Raw genomic sequence first — 13,760 nt, forward strand, 5'->3', positions numbered from 1 at the left:
AGTGTCCGAGGCCTTCAAGTTCAAGTTCAAGTTCTGCTTCCCGGTGAGTTTCTCATGGGGGTTGCAATAATGACGGATTCATTTAATGAACACGGTAAAGACGTGTCTCACTTGTGAGACCGGTATGTTCAAGAGCATGCATTCAAGAATTAATGTTTTAAAGTCCAAGTTTTCAGGTGCACCGATATAACTGTATGAATGTTATTGTCTTAGTAAGGTTCAGTTAGGTTTGAATGTGTCAGGTTTTTGTGTAAGTGTGTTTCATTGTGATTTTTGGGTTTTTTGTTCATTGTGATTTTTGTTTTCGGTTACATTCCAACATGCCGTTATTTTCAAAACTGCGAAAGATATGTACCAGAAAAGGTGTACTAGAGGAACCAGTTAACATTCCGCCTAGAGAAACACCTGGACATTTTATGTACTGTAAGCATGGTTTAGATGCCGTGTTGTTTTTAGAACTATGGGTGGATTACACGAAGGATTTAGAGACAAAGTATAAATGGCCCATTACGGGAACGTGGGATGCAGAATGCATTATGAAGATAGAGGAAGAGATATGGAAGAGAAAATCTAGACCTGCTCAGAAGGACGCCATTGAGTTATGGTGCAAGGAATCACATAGAAGAACAGAGAAAGAGTTCCACAAAGCAGAGAGAAGTAGACAGGAGTCCAAAAAAGCCAAAGAAAAGAAATTACAGGAAGAAGGGGAGCGGGTAAAAAGAGAGCAGGCTGAAAGAGAAAGAAATACTACCGTTGCTGGTATTTATCCCGTCCTTTCAGAGGAACTAGCAAAAGTGGCCCCAGTAGAAAGACCAGTTTGAGTGCCACCGCAAGTACCACAAAAAATAAAACAAACAGCATCCGAAACGTTCATTAACACCTACCTAGAGGAATCCCCACCAGCATACGTGGACGGATTTTTCCCTGCACCCCCAACGCAAGAACAACTCCAGGAGCTCGAGGACGGCGGGGAGGGAGGATCCGGGGCAACATCAGGAGGGGGGCCGACAGTAAAAGTAGACATCTCCGAATGTATATATGACCCAGATCCAGGAAAGGGCAGAATGCTCGTGTTTTCACTAAGGCTTAGACGAGCAGTCGCAGATTTGGAAAAATTACCAGATATGGATAAACATCTAAAGAAAATGTACACATTCATAAGAACAGGGGAAGGTTCTGAGTGTATAGCAGAAGCTGTACAAAATAGAAAGGTCATTATTAAGAACTATATCCTTCGCTTCCTAATTAATTGTCTGATCAGGGAAAAAGACGAAGGTGATGGTGACGTAGACCGTTGTTATATTGGTTGGAGTGATCGCATGGATGCCGGTCAGCATGATAAATCAGGCCAGACAGACAACATGTTGACCAAAATCCGAAAGGCAATAATAGCGTCACACGAAGGAGGCCCGAACGAAACAGCTGAGTTATCGTCTGATGACGAAGCAGGGGACAAAGACAGAATACATTATGTGGGCCGTGCCCGGCGATTCGAAAGGCCCAAGGGCCTCAATCACCGTAAACAGGGAACTGCCATAAAAGAAAGATATTCCCTTGAAAGTTTGTTCCAGATCACCGAAAAAGCGGTGAATAAATGGCTAGGTAACGATCAGCCCCTCACCCCGACCGAAAATGAATTAGCACGATCAGCCACCCTGTGGATATCCCAATATGATATATATAATAATGATATCGTAGCCCAAACGTTCTTGAGCCTCCCACCAAACGAACAGCGCATAGCTGGTGTTTACATGGTCCAACATTTGATCACGTTATATGAGAGTCAATATTCTGGTCCTGGTCTATTGTATAAGTTGCTGGACGACATAATACTAGACAGGTGGATGAACATGGGTACTGAACTGATTAATGTCATTCTGGATCAGCGACACAAGTATATAGTATACGTGACTAGATCCCTGCTTCCCGCTCCACCACAGGTTAAGGAACAGTCATACGACAAGCTGAACCCCCTACGAGAGGTTCATCCTGTAAAGGATGCAAACAATGACCTACAACGGGTGTATGTCTACACCCCCTTGGCGAAATTAGAGATACTGGAAATGAAAAAAATGTTACCATCCCATGATAAAGACCCGGGGGGTTTTCACCGAGTACTAAAGGACATTCTTCGCTTAGGAGAATATACATATGCTGACATTCTAAAGTTATTAAAAGTACTATTGCCTGCTGGTATTTACGAGAAGCTGAAAGGACAGGACTGGGAGGTGGGAGAGAAAAGGCTCAGCTGGGATCTGTTGGAAAGAGAGGAAGTGGGAAGAGGCCCGGGGGTTGGTCTGGGTCCCCGAGCTAAAGACCTACCTGAACTCCTTGTACAAGTTTTGCCCAGATTACTAATTACCAAGAAAGAGGACTGGGATGCTATTTCAGCCTGTAAACAGAAACCAGACGAGGACACTAGCGATTTTTACTCTAGGTTTGAGAAATGTTTCACTATCAATAGTGGTCTTAAGCCCGGTAGTGATTCATATCCCCATCTTTTCGTGAGCAAACTAGTAGAAAATTCCCTACCAGAAGTGAAGTATAGGGTACTGAAGGTTGAGAGTACTTGGCAAGCAAACAGCCCTTCACAAATGTTACGGGTGTTACAATATCACCAGAACAGAATTAGAGAAGAACACGAACAGGACAAGAGACGCATGAGAGACACAAAGATGAAGATGCTGGTGGCCCAATCGACCCCGGCAAACACAAACACGAACAAGAATAGCACGAAACAAAGTAATGGGACCTGCAATTATTGCAAGAAGCCAGGCCACTTCGTAAATGAATGTGCGGTCCTGAAACACAATATAGCGATAGGTAAAACAAAGCCACGACCTTATCCTCCCAAAGAAAATAACACACATCAGACATCAGATACATTTCCACCGCCGCCGCCGCCTGTCCATGCACCTGCACCAGCTCACGCCACAACACAAATGTATGAGCAAGCTCAGACTAACTATCCAGAATACCAAGCATATTCGTGAAGAAGCCCAGAGAGGGAATTCGACTTGCCCCTTATTCCAGTTCCTGTGGACCAAGCGGGTCCCTATGTGCATGCACGTTTACTAGGAAAGAATAAAAAGTTTTTGATTGACACTGGGGCAAGTAGAACTACCATCAGTCATTCTGAGGTTCCAGGGGCACCTCTCTCGGGCTCAAAGAGTATATCCCTGGGCTTTTCAGGAAAGCCTATTATCAATGAGGTTTCAGAACCAGTCTCTTTAGGAGTTGGTCCACTAATACATACAACAGACTTACTGCTTACCAAATCATGTCCAGAAAACTTACTAGGCATAAAAACGTTAAAGGAACTGGGGGCAATTATCTGTTGCTCACCAGAAGGAGTGCGACTGTATTTATGTGATTTCAAGGGACATTTTGTTATGAAAGATATTGACATCAGGCTTCAAAATGTACCACAGCACCTATGGGCGCAAGGCCCGACTGACGTAGGTTTCATGAACATTACACCATACCAGGTCACCCTCAAGGAAGGAGTGGTGCTGCCACGGATTAGACAATATAAAATTCCACCTGAAGCTGAAGTAGGGTTGCTGAAAATTATCGATGAACTCATCGCACAAGGGGTGGTGATCGAGACAGAGTCAAACATATGCAATTCACCTGTTCTTCCTATTCTTAAAAGAACTGATCCCAATGCACCACCTGTCTATAGATTAGTTGTGGACCTGCGAGAATTAAACAAATGTGTGGTGCCACAGTATCCTGTGGTCCTGGACATTTCTTCATTATTGACTGCCATTGATGCGAAGGCTACGTTCTTTACAGTTATCGATCTAAAGAACGCCTTTTTCAGTATCCCAATACATCCGGACAGCCAATATCTTTTTGGTTTCAGTTTAAAAGGCCGCAGCTTCAGATTCACAAGAGCACCACAGGGCTTCACGGAAAGTCCTAGCATCTACAGTCAGGCACTCAAAAGACAACTAGACAGTATTCATATGCCTACCACTACAGCACTGATACAGTATGTAGATGACATTCTCATTACTGCACGATCGGAAACTGACTGTGAAATTGCATCACTCACTGTTTTACATTTCCTAGCTGACAAGGGGCACAAAGTGTCCCCTTCGAAGTTGCAATTCTGTGAACAGCAAGTGGCGTACCTTGGGCACTTGCTATCCAAGGAGGGTAGGCGACTGACACCAGAACGTATTCAATTGATTTCTGGCCTGTCACAGCCCAAGACACAAAAGGAGGTACGTGCATTCATTGGCCTCACTTCATATTGCAGGCAGTGGATTCCCCAGTATGCTCACATAGCCAAGCCCCTAATGCAGTTGACGACACAGGAGGTAGCTTCTACTAAAGTCCTCCCTTGGACACAAGAACACACTGTGGCATTTGAAGAATTAAAAAGAGCTTTATGTCAAGCACCAGTTTTAGCGATCCCTGATTACAACAAATCTTTTATGCTTTTTGTGACAGAGCGGGATGGAACAGCACTATCTGTCCTCACACAAGATCATGCAGGAAAACACAAGCCCTGCGCTTATTTCTCTAGTACATTGGACCCAGTAGCACAGGCTTTGCCTGCATGCCTAAAATCTGTTGCAGCAACAGCCTTAGCCATAAGACAAAGTGACTCGATAGTGCTGGGCCACCCCCTGACAGTACAAGTACCACACGCAGTAGAGGTTCTCTTGAACCGAACACAAACACAACACCTGACTGTAGCGAGACTGACAGGTTATGAGCTGACGTTATTTCAACCACACATAGAGATCAGACGATGCAACATACTGAATCCTGCTACTCTTTTGCCCTCCAGTACAGAAAACGTTTCCCCACATGACTGTGTTGAAGTGATACATACCGTGACAAAACCAAGACAAGACTTGACAGATGTTGCACTCCCAGACCCTGACCTAACACTCTATGTTGACGGTTCATGTATGAGGACGGGGGCGGGAGAATTAGTGGCAGCATATGCAGTGACCACTGCTACTGAAATCATAGAGACTAAAAGAATAGACATACTGTCAGCACAAGCAGCAGAGCTCATCGCTCTGACACAAGCGTGCATAAGAGCTAAGCACCTGAGAGTAAACATTTACACTGACTCACAATACGCATATGGGGTAGTTCATGACTTCGGCGTACTATGGAGGGAAAGAGGTTTCTTGACTTCTCACGGGGCCAAGATACAGCATGGCTCCCTTATTCAAGCCCTTCTAGATGCTATACATTTACCAACAGCCATAGCTATCCTGAAATGCAAAGCATATACTAAAGCCACAGATACCATTTCTCAAGGCAATGATCTGGCAGACCGAACAGCTAAACAGACAGCTCAGACCCCACTAGACATGACAAAATCACAGGTACCATCAATGACCAAAGCCATGACAGTTAGGGATCCTTCCAAGGATGTACAAGACATACAGACACATGCTACTCTAGACGAATTAAAGAAATGGTCGGAACAAGGAGGGGTACTGACTGATCAGGGTTGGATGACTAAGGGCAAAGAAACATGGTTTCTTTCTGATGCAATGGTACAAGTGATCATAAATACCGCACATAGTCCTGCACACTTAGGAGAGAGAGCAATGCTAGACAGCTTACAGAATATATGGTTCAACAAGCACCTGCCTGCAGCAGCGAAACAAAAGGTCAGAACATGTATGATCTGTTGCCAATTCAATCCAGGTAAAGGCATTCCAACGGAACAAGGTGGATTCCATCCACCTGACCATCCTTTTGAAGTCCTCCAAATGGATTATATCCAAATGGACAGATGTAGAGGTTACAAATATGTCCTGGTAGTAGTATGTTCCCTATCAAGATGGACAGAGGCCTATCCAGTCCCTGATTATACTGCTGTAACTACCGCCAGACAATTGGTACGAGAGTTTTTCCCACGTTATGGATTACCGCGTGTCGTATATTCCGACAACGGTCAGCCTTTTTCCTCTGAACTCATGAAACAGGTGTCCCTTCTGTTAGGGTATACCTGGAAGTTCCATTGTGTACGACATCCTGAGGCAGCAGGCCTTGTAGAAAGACATAATCAGACCTTAAAGATAAAACTAGCAAAGATTTGCGCAGACAAAGGTGTAGATTGGATGGTAGCCCTGCCGGTTGCCCTCTTTTCCCTATGAAGTGGTCTTTGGTAGACCACCGAATATGTGGGGCACTCCAATACCTAAAAAGATCACTGATGTTGATAGTAACATGCTGACAGATTACCTGGCTTCCTTGATGTCTGCACTACTCTCTTGTCGTTCGCAGGTTGCTGCTGCCTTCCCTGACAACACCCAGGTCAAGGAACATTCCCTCGTTCCTGGGGATTATGTAGTCATACAGAACTTTGATAGAACGAGTCCTCTTGAGCCAAGGTGGAAGACGCCCAAGCTGGTATTATTGACCACGAGGACCGCTGTTAAAGTCGAAGGACGGAAAGGATGGGTTCATCTTCATCATTGTAAACGCTACTTTGGAAATAAGGATTCGTTTAAAAAGGACATAAACTCTTCGGACTTTGAGCCCCCTTTACTAGAGGAGACTCCCCAGCAGGAGTACAAAGCTCAACTTAGATCTAAAAAGGCAGAACCCGTTTGATCAATTAAGTCCACTAGGTGGTGAAGCGGTTGAACATGTATTCTGGCTTGCATAAGATCTTGGATACTGCGGATGAGAAAAGGAGCAAGATGAAAAGCAAATACTGTAAAATATTACGTGGTAGATGTATAGTGACTTTGATTTTTTTATTTCTTCTGTGCATCACGATGATATGTATCAGCTTAATACTACATGCTATTTTTCCTCCTATTGCCTCACTCTTACACTCTTCTACTAATGATACCATAAAGCACACATTTAGTGATCTGCCATCCCATGAGCTATCATATCGACTTGCCTTACGTAACAATACCTTTATTCAGATGCTGCACCATTCACATCAGACTAGCAATGCTACAGACTGCTGGGTCTGTGGCCGACTTCCCCCGTATCAGAAGATGAAGGGAGTGTTGCCTCTTTTCCCTTTTCCATTCTCCCATAATGGTTCTTGCGGAGCATGGTTTGCCTTAATGACATCCATCAACCGTGATGCCAAAGAATGTCAAGACAAGGAATGTAGGGGTGACTGCGTATGGGGTAACTTGAATAAAGTCATGAATAAAGCATGTTTCCCAGATGAAGAAGGTCTTCCCAAAAGGAAAGGTACAGATCTAGAAAATGAAGAGTATCTGCAAGGAAATGCGACCCTTGACTTTATAGTGTTGAATGTTAAGCCCATACACAATTTAAGTCCATCCTCAATCACAGTCCTGCCAGTAAAAGGGAACTTGTGTGTCAGAAAAGAAGGCTCTGTACATTTGGGGCACAGCGAGTGTAACACTATACTGGTGTTTAAAGACAAAGGAAAGTCCTATTTCAGAGCATCACGACACACCTACTTTATTTGTGGCCAGACAGCCTATGTGCGACTACCCTTAGACTGGGGTGGGACGTGCTATATATCATTCCTTTTACCGCCCGTTTTCTTGGCCCCATCGAACTATCATCAAAATCTCCAACTAGCACTTATCAGACACAGACGAGGGCTCGATGCCTCTGGCATTGACCAGACTGAAACAGCTTGGGAGCAATATACAGATTTCAACAAAGGATTCTTTTTCTTCATAGGTCCCGTCCAGAATAGTAAACTTATCCGCAGACTAACAAGGATTCTAGAAACAGTTGCTAATGAGACTGCATCAGCCCTGGGGAACTTGACCCAGGAACAGTCTGCTATGAGAATGGTCGTTCTTCAGAATCGTCTTGTTCTTGATGTCATCCTGGCGGATAGGGGCGGGGCCAGTAGGGTCATCGGTTCCAGCTGTTGCGTTTTCATACCTAATAACGCACCGTCTGTATACAAAGCAATAACAAGACTCCACAAGATTGCCCAAAGCATACACCAAGACCCAGGCACGTGGACTTGGTCCAGTTGGCTCTGGGAAATAATATCAGCATGGGGATGGAAAGTGTTGACAGTCTGTGGACTAATACTACTGATGATATTCAGTTGTTGCCTATGTCTGCAGTGTGGCCCGGCCATTTGCGGCCTGTGTGCTACTGCATGTGTTCCACATCCCCATTTACAAAGCATTGAAAATGGAAAAATAATGCTGCAAGAACAGATTGACTGTCTCATGAGAATAGATATGACATGAGGGTCCACTAGAAGACAAGGAGGGAATGAGGAAAATAAAATATCATGAGGCCTATGTGTCCCCGTGTGTTCCCCACCACTCATGTGCACATACATGTCACCTATGTATTTCCCCTCCATGGCCTGTCTATCATGATGCTTATGCTATAACGTGGCCTGCCATCATCCAGTCTCCCATGAGAGAAACGACAAATCTGCTCTGAGGCCTACACGTTTTGCATCATGTTTTCCCGCATTTCCATTATTATGGCTCAGCCAGAGCCGAAAAGAGGTTTCAGGCCTCAGAACGCTCTGAAAGCTGTAGCTGCGTATCCTTGGCCTTGCACACTTGGGCCTCAGCCAAAGGGGCCCTGTCCGAGACAGTATTGAGCACGGTTATCTGCTTACTCCTACCGAAACCACATTCCTGCCTGGAGAAGGAGGGATAAACATGACTCATCTGCAAAGGAGAAAGCCTAGCCTTTCTGTCTCTTTTTGTGCGATTACAAAGCTCACGTCAGTGAAAAGCCCATAGCCCCCATGTAAAGCTTCAGCAGTAAACGAAGAAATAAATGCCACATTGGCCCTTGGTGATGGGCAACCTATGTCACGTATCAGTCCCTGCTCCAGACTTTAGATACCAGATAATACAAGATGTGCTGGTCGCCCTGACACTGAAGGCCTCACTTCTAGACTACAGACTCCCCGGTTGCATAGCAACCCTTTCACACGTCAGTTACACGTCATGCTCGAGTTGAGCACAAGTAAGACAAAGTTCCAGTAAAGTTCCAGCTGATCACGCAACCCCCTCCAGGCATCCACCCACCTATGACACTTACCTATTATCATCGAGTGGACGCCCACCTTCACGCCTACTTACACACCCACATGCTCTTATCTCATTCTCTCTTGCTCCGCCTGAAGCACTCCTGCTTACGTATATTATTACAAACATATATATACTGTACTCTGTGAATAAAGTTGGAGAATATTGAGAATATCTTTTCGAGAATCCCAGTCCTGATCCCTGGTGGTGACGGAACTATTCTCCCTATAACTCGAGTTATTCGAATAAAGCCCTTTTTGAACCTGACACCACGGACTCAGCCTCTTGCTTCATGCATGATCATATTGATATATAGAAATTCAGAACGCGTAATAATTTATTTACGACAAAAGGAAGCATCTTGTCATTCCATAATTCTATCTTCAGCTAGACTGGGTTACAAAGGAGCAAGGGATTCATGGAAAAAGGCATCACCATGAGGGACTTCTAGCACTCATGCCTGTGCGCCTATGTGTAATCTTTTATGATGGACACTATCAACCTTCTGATCACCAACAACAGCTTATTTATTTCTGTCCCTCTCAGCATCTTTGCCAATTACACAGACCCCGCTTACCGGGCTCTTTATTACTGTGAAGCAGTGTTCAATTAGTTAAAGGCAGTCTTTTAAGTATGTATTAGTTTCAAGGGTATAACTCTTTGGTTTGAATACGCGCAACTACATGGGTTTTTTAGCGAAAGGTTGATATGCCTTATCGGTTTTTATGCGTGCTCCTGGGGCGGCGTTTGCATTTTGAACATCATTAAACAACTAATTACTGCACTTCCTGCATGGAATGTGTCCCCCTGGGCACAGCGTTTGTCCTTTACTGGTTCTTCAGGTTAATGATGAGCAAACGACTTATTGTTGAATGTGTTTCAATACCTGTATTTTATTCATACATTGTATAATTTCATTTTAGGTTATTCCTCTTTATTTGCTGTTTGGTAGTATATGGACTGTCACATCCGATGCATTTCGGGTATCATTACCCTTCGTCAGGGATTAGTCCTATAATAAACATGAGTATCATGAAGGGCTATGCACTAAGATATCTGTATATATCATTATGTTGGAGCCACTGTTGTAACCCATACGTGGTGGTGGTGTTAGTTGAAGTAATCAAAACCATTGAACAACGACCAAATTCTAAACATTATGGTGACGTTGCATGCTTTGTAAGGTTAATCACAAGTGACTAGATCAAGGAAATAGCGGTGCCGGTGTATTCAGTAGTGAACTCTGGGTTTAACGTTAAGATGAAAAAGAAATGGAAAAATCGGTGCGGGTTAAACAAAAGTGCTACTGAGACTTGTATCGTTGTGCAGTTTTCCCTAAAGCGGTAAAACGCGGTGCCGGAATGGAGTGTTAGATCAAATCTCATCCCATGTTTAGTATGCGATCTGTGTGGACGAGATTCTTGTGAAGTGAACGGCCGATTCTTATCGGCGTGCCTCACATTATACGTTGAAAAAAATTAAACAGTGTAAACTTCATTTGATCGGCGCGTGATTTAAAAAAGGTGAAACGGGGTGAGTTAAAATCATGCTCAGGTCCTACTCGACCGTACCAACATACCATGTTGTAGTCAGTTAGTTTCGTCGGGCGTTCCGTGTTTTTGTGTGTTCGTTCCCGATGTAAGCGAAGACTTATTTGGTGGCCATCTTGTTACTTAAGCTTGTGTGTGTGATGACATAGAAAAGGGACTCGTGCCTTATGACTATGGAGGCCATCTTTGAATGTGTTTTTCAACAGTAATGTTTGCGTGATAGGAAATATTTAAAAAAATAAATAAACATTAACAAAAATTAAATGAATGGGAACAACACATATTGAATACAATTATAGGTAGCATGCAAGTTCAATACGTTCCTTGATCCCATAAGGGTGTACACTGTCCAGCTTCTTAATCCAATAGTTTTCTCGCTGAAGGAGATATTTTTTATTGTCGCAACCTTCTTTTTTCAATACCACTTCTAGGACCAAGAATCTGAGTTGACTGATGTTGTGATTATTTTCATGAAAGTGGTTGGCCACGACTGACTTGAGGTACTTTGTACGAATGTTAGATTTATGTTCATTGATTCTAATCTTGATTTTCCTTTCGGTTTTACCAACACAAATCTTGCCACATGGGCATTTTAGCAGATAAACTACATTTGTAGTGTCACATGTGGCAGTGACCGTTAATTTGATTTTGTTGCCTTTTCTTGGGTGTGTTATAGTTGCGCCTGTTATGATGTTATTACAGTTGTTACAATTATGGCATGCCACAGTTCCTTTATAGGTGTTTTTGTCAACTTTTTTGGTGTATTTAAGCATTTCCCCCAAGTTTTTGTTCCTAGTGTATGCGAAGGTGGGTAATTCCTTAAATAAATTCTTGAAGTCAGGTTCCATGGTTAGCATTGGCCAATGCCGTTTGATTATGCGTTTCATATTCTGGCTAGCTGTGGAGAATGTAGACACCATCACTAAATGGCTCTTTTTGTCAAATGTTGATTTTTGTAATAGATCACTCCTATTTTTGAGTTGGCATCTGTATCGTGCTTCGTCTAGTAGTTTAAGCGGATAACTTCTTTATAGGAAGCGTTCTGACATTTCTTGTAGCCGCTTAGTTAAAGTTTGTGGATTAGATACGATGCGTTTGACTCGCAGCATTTGTGAGTAGGAAATATGTTGTTTCAGTGACTCTTGGCTGAAATTGGCGTAATACAACGTATTATTTCGATCTGTTGGTTTCCTGTATATGTCGGTATCAAATGTGTTGTCAACTAGAGTCATTTGAACATCCAAGAATGTTATTCGTTCACGTTGTACGTCATATATAAATTGTATTCATTCGTTTATATGATTGAGGTTATCCAGTGCTTCTGTTAATATGGATTGTTTCCATTTCATAAAACGAATTTATCGTCAATGTAACGCAAAAATAATTTGCTGTGTTTGTTCCATGGGTCCTTTGTAAGAATGTTGTCTTGGTCAAACTTGTCCATGAACAAATTGGCGTACGCTGGTGTGGCGCATTTGCCTATGGAAGTTCCGGTTGTTTGTATGTACCATTCGTTCTTCCATGTGAAATAACTGTGAAACAATGTGAATTGTAGTAATTCCATGAGCAAGACTTGTGTTTCCAGACTCAGATCTGAGTGCAACATGCAACAATGCTTGTTCTATCGCTTCTATACCTAGATTGTGTGGTATTGCAGTATATAGTGACTTCACAACATTGGTGCACATTAGAACGGTATCATCTGTGTCTATTTTGATGGTCTGTCATTTGTTAAGGAAGTCTGTGGTGCCCTTTACAAATGTTTGCATTTTGAAAACCATGGGTTGTTGATATCGATCAATTAATTGTCCGATGGGTTCATGTATACTCCCTTTGGTTGACACTATGGGTCTGAACGTAGGATGTAGAGGATCTTTATGTATCTTTGGTACCATGGAAATGATTGGACTCTTTGGGAATTCTTGGATTAAGAATTTTTTTGTTCTGTCGTTAATTACTCATTTTTCATAGGCTTGGTTGATGAGGTCTTTCAAGGTATTGTGAAAGGCTTCTGTGGGGTTCATATAAATTTTTATATAAGTTGTTTCGTCTGCTAGATGTCTGTTTACTTCCGCTTCATATTCAGCTGTGTTTAAAATAACCAAGGCTCCTCCCTTATCTGCTTTTTGACATGTTATTTTGGGATTATTAGCAATATTCTTTATGATGCCAATCTCTTTCCGTCTGAGTTTTTTTTTCTTTTGTTGGAAAGATTCAATTTCAGCAAGTCTCTTTTTACTAAACTTTCAAAGGTGTCCAATGTTTTATGACTGATGGGTGCCATGTATGTACTTGGGGCAGGTAACCCCCTTAGTTGATCTGGTTCCGGGTTGGTATGTAGAGGGTAATATATTTTCAAAGTAATGTCGTAATCGTAATTTTCTCATGAATTTAAATAGGCTTACTTCAAGTTCCAAATGATTGGTGTTGGTAGTGTGAACGTATGAGGTTCCTTTTTGTAAGGTTTGTAGTTCGATTTCACTAAACTGTTGATTGGATATGTTGATGACCAAACTCATGTTGCTTGTTTCTTGGCTATCTCTTTCTTTGCTCCCGTAGCACTTCTGGTGTTTGGAGTTTCCTTTTCTTTTACTCCTCCTGGGTCTCCTTTTTCTAGGTGGCTCTCCTCTAAAAAAGATTGTCCTGATGTGTGACCTTGTGTTGTCATTGGATCATTTGATGCTGGAATGGTGGTCCAAGTTTATAATCTACAGTGTAGCAACCGAATTTGCGTATTTTTCTTTCGTTTATTTCCTGTGAGTGTTTTGTAAGTTGTTCGTTGATATCATCGAGGACTTTTGTCCATTCATCTGCTGACATCGAATTTGTGAGTTCATTAGTGACGGTGACTATTTCCTTAGATAATTCTTCAAGGATGGCTGACAGTTCTTCTATGATCAATAAAATTAGGTCTAAGGACAATTTATTAAGGATCGCGTACCAGCGGTCCTTAAACTTTTGTGCATTTTTACAGAGGGATGGCTTGAAGGGTATTCTTAATCCGCGTGGACAATCAGTCGTTTACTCATCATTAACCTGAAGAGCCAGTAAAGGACAAACGCTGTTCCCAGGGGGACACATTCCATGCAGGAAGTGCAGTAATTAGTTTGTTTCAAGGGTGCCATTGAGGACATTGCTAATTCAGACATAGTTTTAATTGCTACTCACTGAATCGTAAATTGCGGTGAAGGATTAGAAGCCCTCTCTCTTG

General features: G+C 42.7%; 1 protein-coding gene across 3 annotated transcripts in view; it reads right to left on the reverse strand.

Annotated features, from left to right (window-relative positions):
- The window catches only part of LOC146860497 (uncharacterized), a 574,354-nt gene that overhangs the window by 233,793 nt on the left and 326,801 nt on the right, over positions 1-13,760 (reverse strand). The gene's annotated exons all lie outside the window — the stretch shown is intronic.

Source organism: Triturus cristatus, chromosome 3_1, assembly GCF_964204655.1.
Source record: "Triturus cristatus chromosome 3_1, aTriCri1.1, whole genome shotgun sequence".
Taxonomy (NCBI): domain Eukaryota; kingdom Metazoa; phylum Chordata; class Amphibia; order Caudata; family Salamandridae; genus Triturus; species Triturus cristatus.